The following is a 12,943-nucleotide window of genomic DNA, read 5'->3' on the forward strand; positions in this document are numbered from 1 at the left end:
GCTTCACCCCGGTTTAGCCTCTGGAGTGATGTCCCTCAGTGGAGCAGACTTTTAAAAGTCCTGATTTAGATCTCCATTGCTCCACCACTTGCCAGGAGCTGGCCCCTCCCTGTGTGGTCTATGTTCCCATTGCTTTGGATTCACTTCTCCGCAGGTCCTACCTTTCAGAAAGTGGTCGGTTTTCTGTTTCTAGAATTGTTGCTCTTCTCTTCGATTTCCCATTGGATTTGTAGGTGTTCCCAATGGTTAGATAAATTATCTAGCTGATCTCCTGCTACCTGATGTCGTCTCAGCCTGCTACTTCTCCACCATCTTGACTCCTCATAACGTTTTGAGTTTTAAAATTCAATAGGCTTGGTTGGGATAGAACCTGAAGTGAGCTGTACTGCTCCTGTCAGGAAAGCAACCTGGAGACAGACAGTGTGAAAATGGCAATGCAAAAAATGCCTGAGATGCACGGGAGAAGATTATTAGTTCCTCTGGGAGTGCTTCCCTGAAAGCAGCAAGCACAGAAATGCCTCTCCAGGGATAAATGAGCTGGCTGGAACCATTTCCCTCCCCAGACCTGTCACATAAAACAGAGTCAGTAAACAACACAGCAACTACTCTGGCTGCCTAAACTTCTTTTTTTATTAATATTTATTTATTTATTTATTTGACAGAGATCACAAGTAGGCAGAGAGGCAGGCAGAGAGAGAGAGTGGGAAACAGGCTCCCTGCTGAGCAGAGAGCCCAATGTGGAGCTTGTCCCTAGAACCCTGAGATTATGACCTGAGGAGAAGGCAGAGGTTTAACTCACTGGCCACCCAAGCCCCCTTACCACAGTTTTTTTTTAAATTAATTATTTTTTTTTCCAGTGTAACAGTATTTATTGTTTTGCACAACACCCAGTGCTCCATGCAATACATGCCCTCCCTATTACCCACCACCTGGTTCCCCAACCTCCCCCCGCCCCTTCAAAACCCTCAGGTTCTTTTTCAGAGTCCATAGTCCTTCTTACACTAAGTCCTGCACCCCTGTACTTTGCTAGTACTGCCCTTCTCTGTCAGGTGTGCTTCAGACCCACCTCACCAGGCCCCTTCCCCAGAATACCAGTAGAAAAAAAAAGTACACACCATATCTCCCAACCACAGAGATCTGCAAGGTGTCAGTTCAACTGGAAGCAGCATCATGTCTCATTTTATAAGCAGACAAGAGCACACTTAGTTAAATTTCACCACACTCTGACCAACATCCAAACAGTGCCCACCACAAGCAAAAGAAAGCCTCTGCAGATGATTGGCCTGAAGGATAGAGCAATAAAAACACACCAATAGAACATGTGCAACACACATCACAGACACCTCCTGAAGCACCAGGCCCTGAACACTATATAACTTGTTCATAAAGCCATTACTGTCAGGAACAGGACAAGTAATGGGCTTTCCTAATACAGAGAAGGCATAGACATAGATAAAATGTCAAGATGAAGAAATTCATCCAAAATGAAACAAGAAAAGGACAGGGCCACAGATCTAAGTGAAATAGATAAAAGTAATACGTATGGTCGAGAATTTCAAGCAATAGTCATAAGGATCGTCACTGGGCTTGGGAAAAGAATGGAACACTTCAGGGAGGCCCTTACTTCAAAGACAAAGGAGTTAAAAAACAATCAGAAATGAAAAAAATGCAATAACTGTGATTCAAAAGACACACAATGCAATGAACACAAGGATGGAAGAAGAAAAGGAATAAATAAGTGATATAGAAAATAAAATAATGAAACTGAACAAAAAAGAGAAAGAATTATGGAACACAAAAATAGAAAGGAAAATCAGTGACACCATCAAACATAACAACATTCATATTAAAGAATCCCAAAAGAAGAAGAAGAGAGAAAAGGGCCAGAAGATTTATGTAAGGATATTATAGCTGAAAACTTTCCTATTCTGGGGAAAGAAACAGACCTTCAATTCTAGGAGGTAGAGAAAACTCCCATTTGAATCAACAAAAGAAGGCCACCACCAAGACATATTGTAACTGAATTTGCAAAATATGGCAATAAGAAAAAAAAAATCCTAAAAGCAGCAAGACCAAAAAATGTCCCTAACTTACAAGGGAAGACAAAGAATGCTAACTGCAGATTTCTTGACCAAATCCTGGTGAGCCATAAGGGAGTGGCATGGTATATTCAATGTGCTGAATGGGGAAAATATGCAGTCAAGCACACTCTATCCAGCAAGACTATCATTCAGAATAGGAGAGATAAGACCAGACACAAAAACATTAAGGGAGTTTGTGATGACAAAATGAGCCCTGTGAGAAATATAAAAGAGATTCTTTATGGGTTGCCTGAGTGGTTCAGTCAGTTACATATCTGTTGTCAGATCATATCATGATTTCAGGGTCCTGGGAATGAGCCCAGCATCAGGCTTCATGCTCAGTGGAGGTCTGCTACTCTCTCTTTTTCTCTAGCTCTCTCTCAAATATATATATACAATCTTAAAAGAAGGAGTCTCTTTGAAGGAAAAGTAAAGAACAAAACTGCCAGAGAGGCAGGAAAAAAATCTCCAGAAATAGTGACAAAATAAGTAATACAATGGCAATAAAAATGTACTATCAATAATTACTCTGAATATAAAAGGACTAAACAACAGTCAAAAGAGATAGGATGCCATAACGGATTTAAAGAAAAAAAATTACCCCCTATATGCTTCCTAAAAGAGACTCACTTTATTTATTCATTCATTCATTAATTTATTATGTTAGCCACCATACAGTACATCATTAGTATTTTATGTAGTGTTCCATGACTCATTATTTGCATATAACACCCAGTGCTCCATGCAATACATGCCATCCTTAATACCTGTCACAGGCTAACCCATCCCCCTCTCCCCTCTGAAACCCTGTTTGTTTCCCATAGCCCATAGTCAGAGACTCACTTTAGACCTAAACACACTTGCAGATTGAAAGTGAAGGGTTAAAGAAATATCCATCATATTAATGGAACTCAAAAGAAAGCTAAGGTGGTAATACTTACATCAGATAAACTATATTTCAAGCCAGAGGCTATAACAATAGATGAAGAAAGGCATAATAAAAAGGATTATCAAATATGAAGATATAATAATTATAAATATTTGTGCCTTCAACATGGGAGCACCCATATATATAAAACAATTAATACAAACATAAAAAAATTCATTGGTAAATAATAGAATAATAGTAGAGGACCTTAACATCACACTTACATCAACACAGAGATTATCTAAACAGAAAATCAAAAAGAAAGCAACTGCTTTTGAAAGACACACAGTACCGCAATGACTTAACAGATACATTCAGAACATTCCATCCTAAAACAGCAGAATACACATTCTTTTCAAGTACACATGAGACATTATCCAAAACAGATCACATACTAACTTAAAACTCAGTCCTCAAAAAGTAAAAAAAGATTGAGAACACGCCATGCATAATTTCTGAATACAATGCTATGAAACAAAGTCATCCACAGGAAAAAATAAATGGAAAGAACACAAATACATGGAGTTAAACAACATACTATTAAAAAATGAATGGGTCAGTGTTTGTGATAGAAGATGATGGAGTAGTAGGGACCCTACACTCACCTCATCACTGAAACACAGATAGATAAATATCAAAATCATGGGTAATATGGAGGGGAGGAAACCCTGCCCATAGAGAGAAGAGAAAGAAAGAGAGAGGGAGAGAGCAAGAGCACTGTGCAAAGGAGTGCACCAAAAAAATACTTCCTTAAAACAACTGATGGGTGAAATGATAGGGGCTAATTATTGCAAGTTTTTATAAGAAGCAGCTCAAAGTCTGGACTTTTAGAAGCCAATGTCATTGCTGGTGTTGAGCCTGGCAAATACAGCAAATACTCTTGTGCAGAAGGAGGGCAGAGGTAGGGGATATTATCTGGGCTTGAGAAAAACATAAAAAAACATTAGGGAGTCCCTTATTGCAGAGATTAAAAAAAAAACAACCTAAAATCGAGTCATGTCAAAATAAAAAAAAAAAAATGCTGTAACTGAGACACAAAGCTGACCGGTTGTAATGACCACAAGGTTGAAAGAGGAAGGAATAAGAGATAAAGAAGGTAAAATTATGGAAAATAGTGAAACTGAAAAGAAGAGGGAAAGAAAAATATTGGATCACAAATACAGACTTAGGGAACTCAATGACTCCATAAAGTGTAGCAACATTTGTATCATAAGAGTTCCAGAAGAAGAAGTAAGGGAAAAGAGAGGAATAAGTCTTATTTAGGGAACTTACAGCTGAAAAATTCCCTAATATGGGGAAGGAAAAAAACATCTAAACCCAGGAGTCACAGAGAACCTCCATCAAAATCAACAAAATCAGACCAATGCCAAGACATATCATAGTAAAATTTGTAAACTATAGTAATAAGAAAAAATACTAAAAGCAGCAAAGGAAAAGAAATTCCTTACCTAAGGAAAGACAAATAAGGTTAGCAGTAAACCCATTCACAGAAAATTGGTAGGTCAGAAGACATTGGCATGATATATTCAACGTGCTGAATGGGAAAAAAAATATGCAGCAAAGAATACTTTATCCAGCAAGGGTGTCACTCAAAATAGAAGGAAAGATAGACAAACCAAAGCTAAAGGTTAATGACCATTGAATGAGCCCTCATAAGAAATATTGGAGGGGACTCTTTGAGTGGGAAAGAAAACAAACAAACAAACAAAAAACTAGAAAGGAATAGAGAAAATCTCCAGAAACAATGACTTTACCGATAATACAATGGCACTAAATTTATATTTTTCAATAATCATTCTGAATGTAAATGTCCTAAAAGCTTCAATCAAAAGACATATGGAATCACAATAGATAACCAAAGAGGACCTGTCTATATGCTGGCTACAAGAGATTCATTTTAGATCTAAAAACACCTATAGACTGAAAGAGAGGAGATGGAGAACAATTTATCACGTTAATGGACATCAAGAACACTGGAGTAGATGCACTTATTTCAGACAAAGCATATATCAAACCAAAGGCTGTAAGAAGAGATGAAGAAGGGCACTATATCATAATGAAGCAGTCTATTCAACTAGAAGATCTAACACTTGTGCATAATTATGCCTCAAAGTTGGGAACACATAAATGTATAAATCTATTCACAACAAACATAAAGGAATTCATTGATAGTAATACAATAACAGTAGGGGACTTTAACACCTTACTCAGAGCAATAGACAAATCATCTAAGCAGAAAATCAACAAGGAAACTAAGGCTTTGAATGACACACTGAGCCAGATGGTTTTAACAGGTATATTCACAACATTTCATCCTAAAGCAGCAGAACACACATTCTTCTCAAGTGCACATGGAACATTCTCCAGAATACATCACATATGAGGTCCCAAATCAGACCTCAATAGGTACAGGAAGATGGATCATAGCATGCGTATTTTCAGACTACAAAAGAATGAAACTTGAAGTCAGCCAGAAGACAAAATTTGGAAAGACCACAAATACACGGAGGTTAAAGAACATCGTACTAAAGAATGAAGGGATCAACCACGAAATTAAAGAAGAAAGAAAAAAAAATACTTAGAGGTAAATGGAAATGAAGACCCAACAGTCCAAAACCTCTGCGATGCAGAAAAAGCAGTCACAAGAAGGAAGTATATAGCAATACCCGCCTACATCAAGAAGCAACAAAAGTCTCAAATACAGAACCTAACTTTAAATGTAAAGGAACTAGAAAAGGAAAAGCCAATAAAGCCTAAAGCCAGCAGTAGAAGGGAAATAAAGATTGTTGAAGAAATCAATGATACAGAAACAAAATAAAAAACCCACAGCACAAGAGATCAATGGAACTAGGAGCTGGTTGATTGAAAAATAAATAAAATTGATAAAACCTGAGTCAGACTTAAAAACAGGAGCAAGGTGGGGAGGAGTCAAGATGGTGGAAAAGTAACAGGTTGAGATGACATCAGGTAGCAGGAGGTCAACTAGATAGCTTATCAAACCATTCTGAACACCTACAAATCCAACAAGAGATCAAAGAGAAGAGCAACAATTCTAGAAACAGAAAACCGACCACTTTCTGAAAGGTAGGACCGATGGAGAAGTGAATCCAAAGCGACGGGAAGATGGACCTTGGGGGGAGGGGCCACCTCCAGGCAAGCGGCGGAGCAATGGAGCACAAAATCAGGACTTTTAAACGTATGCTCCACTGAGGGACATCATTCCAGAGGCTAAACCGGGGTGAAGCCCACGTGGGGACAGTGTGGCCCCAGGTCTCATGGGGTCACAGAAGGATCGGGGTGTCTGAGTGTCACAGAGCTCACAGGTATTAGAGCGGGGAAGCTGGCTACAGAGACAGAGCCAAGCAGTGAGCTTCCAACTCGGCGTTACCTTGAACCGTAATCTGTGGCACAGGCCACTGCTCTGTGAGTGGGGCCTCCACAAGATCTGGGGAGACCCCCCCCAGAAGAGGTCAGGGATCTGCATGGTTTAGAGACTCCGGGTGGAGTTGTGTGCCAGAGACAGAGACACTGGTTACATGCTAGGTGAGATCGGAGCACATCCGGAGGCCAGGGAAACGGGAGTTATTGACCACTTTTCTCCAAGAGCACACTGAGGAGGTTGGCCCTGAGCTCTCGGCTCCACCGGGCCAGAGATTGGGAGGCCGCCATTTTCATTCAGTTCCTCTGGAAGTCTACAGAAAGTGTTCAGGGAACAAAATCTCCCTAACGTGAACCTGAGCAGATTACTTACCCTGGCCCCTTGTAAGGGCAGTGCAATTCTGCCTTGGGCAAAGACACTTGAGAATCGCTACAACAGGCCCCCCCACCAGAAGATCACCAAGAAATCCATCCAAGACCAAGTTCACTTACCAAGGAGAACACCAGAATTCCAGAGGAGGAGAAAGCAAAGTATGGAATTCACTGATTTCTCCCTATGATTCTTTAGTCTTGCAAAGTTAATTCTTTATTTTTTTAAATTTTATTTTTTTCTTCGGCTAATTCTTTTGAACTTTTACCCTATCCTCTTTTAACATTTTCAAAACTAATTTATCTTTTTTTAATTAAATTTATTTATTTATTTTCAGTGTAACAGTACTCACTGTTTTTGCACCACACCCAGTGCTCCATGCAATACATGCCCTCTCTATTAGCCTCCACATAGTTCGCCATCCTCCCACCCCCGACCTCTTCAAAACCCTCAGGTTGTTTTTCAGAGTCCATAGTCTCTCATCGTTCATCTACCCTTTCAATTTCCAACAACTCCCTTCTCCTCTCCATCTCCCCATGTCCTCCATGTTCTTTGTTATGCACCACAAATAAGTGAAACCATACGATAATTGACTCTCTCTGCTTGACTTACTTCGCTCCACATAATCTCTTCCAGTCCCGTCCATGTTGCTAAAAAAGTTGGGTGTTCATCCTTTCTGATGGAGACATAATACTCCACTGTGTATATGGACCACATCTTTCTTATCTATTCTTCCGTTGAAGGGCATCTTGGTTCTTTCCACAGTTTGGCGGCTGTGGCCATTGTAGCAATAAACATTGGGGTACAAATGGCCCTTCTTTTCACTACATCTGTATCTTTGGGGTAAATACCCAGCAGTGCAATTGCAGGGTCATAGGTAAGCTCTATTTTTAATTTCTTGCGGAATCTCCACACTGTTCTCCAGAGTGGCTGCACCAACTTGCATTCCCACCAACAGTGTAAGCGGGTTCCCCTTTCTCCACATCCTCTCCAACACACGTTGTTTCCTGTCTTGCTAATTTTGGCCATTCTAACTGGTGTCAGGTGATATCTCAATGAGGTTTTAATTAGAATCTCCCTGATGGCTAGTGATTGTGAGCATTTTTTCATGTGTCTGATAGCCATTTGTTTGTCCTCATTGGAGAAGTGTCTGTTCATATGTTCTGCCCATTTTTTGATATGATTATCTGTTTTGTGTGTGTTGAGTTTGAGGAGTTCTTTATAGATCCTGGATATCAACCTTTTGTCTGTACTGTCATTTGCAAATATCTTCTCCCATTGCCTTTTTGTTTCAAACAGGATCCAGCAGCGCATTAAAAAGATTATCCACCATGACCAAGTGGGATTCATCCCTGGGTTACAAGGTTGGTTCAACATTCGCAAATCAATCAATGTGATAGAACAAATCAATAAGAGAAGAGAGAAGAACCACATGGTCCTCTCAATTGATGCAGAAAAGGCATTTGACAAAATCCAGTATCCATTCCTGATGAAAACGCTTCAAAGTATAGGGATAGAGGGAATATTCCTGAACTTCATAAAATCTATCTATGAAAGACCCACAGCAAACATCATCCTCAAAGGGAAAGAAAGCTTGAAGCCTTCCTGTTGAGATCAGGAACACGACAAGGATGCCAACTCTCATCACTCTTGTTCAACATAGTATTAGAAGTCCTAGACAATTGGAGGACATGGGGAGATGGAGAGGAGAAGGGAGTTGATGGAAACTGGAAGGGGAGATGAACCATGAGAGACTATGGATTCTGAAAAACAACCTGAGGGTTTTGCAGGGGTGGTGGGTGGGAGGTTGGGGAACCAGGTGGAGGAAATAGAGAGGGCACGTATTGCATGGAGCACTGCATGTGGTGCAAAAACAATGAATACTATTACGTTGAAAATAAATAAATTAATTTTAAAAAAAGCCTCCCAAAAAACAAGAGCCCAGGACCTGATGGATTCCCTGGGGAATTCTACCAAACTTTCAAAGAAGAAATAACACCAATTCTCCTGAAGCTTTTTCAAAAAATTGAAGCAGAAGGAAAACTTTCAGACACTTTTTATGAAGCTAGCATTACCCTGATCCCCAAACCAGGCAAAGACCCTACCAAAAAGGAGAATTTAAAACCAATATCACTGATGAATATGGATGCTAAGATTGTCAACACCATCCTAGCAAACAGGATTCGACAGCACATTAAAAAGATTATCCATCATGACCAGGTGGGATTCATCCCTGGGTTACAAGAATGGTTCAACATTTGCAAGTCAATCAATGTGACAGAACAAATCAATAAGAGAAGAGAGAAAGACCACATGATCCTCTCAATTGATGCATCAATTGATGCAGAAAAAAGCATTTGAGAAAATCCAACATCCGTTCCTAATTAAAATGCTTCAAAGTATAGGGATAGAGGGAACATTCCTGAACTTCATAAAATCTATCTATGAAAGACCAACAGCAAATATCATCCTCAATGGGAAAAATCTTGCAGCCTTGTCATAGAGATCAGGAACACGACAAGGATGCCCTCTCACCACTCTTGTTCAACATAGTATTAGAAGTCCTAGCAACAGCAATCAGACAACAAAGAAAAATAAAAGGTATACAAATTAGCAATGAAGAAGTCAAACTCTCTCTCTTTGCAGATGACATGATTCTTTATATAGAAAACTCACAAAATTGTACCCCCAAACTACTAGAACTCATACAGCAATTCAGTAACGTGGCAGGATACAAATTGAATGTACAGAAATCAGTGGCATTCTCATACACTAACAATGAAAATACAGAAAGGCAAATTAGAGAATTGATTCCATTTCCTATAGCACCAAGAACCATAAGATACCTGGGAATAAACCTAACCAAAGAGGTAAAGGATCTCTACTCGAGGAAATTCAGAACACTCATGAAAGAAATTGAAGACACAAAAAGATGGAAGACCGTTCCATGCTCTTGGATTGGAAGAATAAACATTGTTAAAATGTCTATACTGCCTAGAGCAATCTATACTTTTAATGCCATTCCGATCAAAATTCCACTGGTATTTTTCAAAGAGCTGGAACAAATAATCCCAATATTTGTATGGAATCAGAAGAGACCCTGAATTGCTAAGGAAATGTTGAAAAACAAAAACAAAACTGGTGGCATCATGTTACCTGATTTCAAGCTTTACTACAAAGCTGTGATCACCAAGACATTGTGGTACTGGCATAAAAACAGACACATAGACCAATGGAGCAGAGTGGAGAGCCCAGATATGGACCCTCAACTCTATGGTCAAATAATGTTCAACAAAACAGAAAAAAATATACAATGGAAAAAAGACAGTCTCTTCAATAAATGATGCTGGGAAAACTGGACAGATATGTGTAAAAGAATGAAACTCGACCATTCTCTTACACTGTATGCAAAGATAAACTCGAAATGGATAAAAGACCTCAACGTGAGACAGGAATCCATCAGAATCCTAGAGGAGAACCTAGGCATTAACCTCTTCGATATCAACCACAACAACTTCTTTGAAGGTATGTCTCCAAAGGCCAAGGAAACAAAAGCGAAAATGAACTTTTGGGACTTCATCAAGATCAAAAGCTTCTGCACAGCAAAGGAAACAGTCAACAAAAACTAATTTATCTTAACAATAACTTTCATTAAAAAAATCTTTTTTGAACCTTCATTATTTTAGTCATACTTTATCCTTCATTGTATCTAACTTCATTTTTTGTATACACATAGGGTTTTTCTTCTAAAAATATTTGGGGTACAACTTCTTCTAATAGATCAAAATACACCCTAAATCTAGCACCGGGGTTGTACTAGTCTCCAGCCCTGGCAATTTCTTTTCACTTTCTTTTTCTTTATCCTCCCAACCAACCTACCTTATCAACTCCTTCTTTAGAAATGTAAAAAAAATATTTTTGTTCATCTTTATAGTCATATTCCATCCCTTCATTGTGTTTATAATTATACATGTTTTTCATTCTTAAAAATTTTGGGAGGTAGTTTCTCTAAGAGACCAAAATATTCATAAAATTGAGCGGGTGACCCTGTTCTAATCACCAGTCTAATATTTATATTTTTTTCTTTTTTATATTTTTTCTTTATTTGTTTTTTTTTAATTTTTTTTCCTGTATTTCTTTTTACCCCCTACATCTCCCCCGTGATTTGGTGTCTTTTCTAATTGGATTAAAGAACAGTTTCCTGGCTTCTGGGCCACCCTTTTAGTATTTTATTGGTCCTTCATATATTCGGTTTTTTTTTAAGTTTTTTAAATTTTTTTATTTCTTTTCAGTGTAACAGTATTCATTGTTTTTGCACCACACCAAGTGCTTCATGCAATATGTGCCCTCCCTATTACCCACCACCTGGTTCCCACAACGTCCCAACCCTCGCCCCTTCAAAACCCTCAGGTTGTTTTTCAGAGTCCATAGTCTCCCATGGTTCCTCTCCCCTTCCAATTTCTCTCAACTCCCTTCTCGTCTCCATTACCCCATGTCCTCCTTGTTATTTGTTATTCTCCACAAATAAGTGAAACCATATGATACTTGACTCTCTCTGCTTGACTTATTTCACTCTGCATAATCTTGTCCAGTCCAGTCCATGTTGCTACCAAAGTTGGGTATTCATCCTTTCTGATGGAGGCATAATACTCCATCGTGTATATGGACCACATCTTCCTTATCCATTCTTCCGTTGAAGGGCATCTTGGTTCTTTCCACAATTTAGTGACCATGGCCATTGCTGCTATAAACATTGGGGTACAGATGGCCCTTCTTTTCACTGCATCTGTATCTTTGGGGTAAATACCCAGCAGTGCAATTGCAGGGTCATGGGGAAGCTCTATTCTTAATTTCTTCAGGAGTCTCCAGACTGTTCTCCAAAGTGGCTGCACAAACTTAAATTTCCACCAACAGTGTAAGAGGGTTGCCCTTTCTCCACATCCTCTCCAACACACGTTGTTTCCTGTCTTGCTAATTTTGGCCATTCTAACTGGTGTAAGGTGATATTTCAATGTGGTTTTAATTTGAATCTCCCTGATGGCTAGTGATGATGAACATTTTTTCATGTGTCTGATAGCCATTTGTATGTCTTCATTGGAGAAGTGTCTGTTCATATCTTCTGCCCATTTTTTTTTATATGATTATCTGTTTTGCGTGTGTGGAGTTTGAGGAGTTCTTTACACATCCTGGATATCAACCTTTTGTCTGTACTGCCATTTGCAAATATCTTCTCTCATTCCGTGGGTTGCCTTTTTGTTTTGTTGACTGTTTCCTTTGCTATACAGAAGCTTTTAATCTTGATGAAGTCCCAAAAGTTCATTTTCACTTTTGTTTCCTTGGTCTTTGGAGACATTTCTTGAAAGACATTGCTGTGGCTGATATCGAAGAGGTTACTGCCTATGTTCTCCTCTGGGATTCTGATGGATTACTGTCTCACGTTGAGGTCTTTTATCCATTTCAAGTTTATCTTTGTGTACGGTTTAAGAGAATGGTCGAGTTTCATTCTTTTACACATATCTGTCCAGTTGTCCCAGCACCATTTATTGAAGTGACTGTCTTTTCCACTGTATATTTTTTCCTGTTTTGTCGAAGATTATTTGACCATCCAGTTGAGGGTCCATATCTGGGCTCTCTACTCTGTTCCACTGGTCTATGTGTCTGTTTTTTTTTCTTTTTTCTTTTTGTTAATTTGTTTATTTTCAGCGTAACAGTGTTCATTGTTTTTGCACCACACCCACTGCTCCATGCAGTACGTGCCCTCCCTATTACCCACCACCTGGTTCCTCAACCTCCCACCACCCCCTGCCCCTTCAAAACCCTCTAACCAGAGGGTTTTTCAGAGTCCATAGTCTCTCATGGTTCATCTCCCTTCCAGTTTGTGTCTGTTTTTATGCCAGTACTATGCTGTTTTGGTGATCACAGCTTTGTAGTAAAGCTTGAAATCAGGTAATGTGATGCTGCCATTTTTGTTTTTATTTTTCAACATTTCCTTAGCAATTCGGGGTCTCTTCTGATTCCATACAAATATTAGGATTATTTGCTCCAGCTCTTTGCAAAATACCAGTGGAATTTTGATCGGAATGGCGTTAAAAGTATAGATTGATCTAGGCCATATAGACATTTTAACAATGTTTATTCTTCTGATCCAAGAGCATAGAATGGTCTTCCGTCTTTTTGTGTCTTCTT

Source organism: Meles meles, chromosome X, assembly GCF_922984935.1.
Source record: "Meles meles chromosome X, mMelMel3.1 paternal haplotype, whole genome shotgun sequence".
Classification (NCBI taxonomy): domain Eukaryota; kingdom Metazoa; phylum Chordata; class Mammalia; order Carnivora; family Mustelidae; genus Meles; species Meles meles.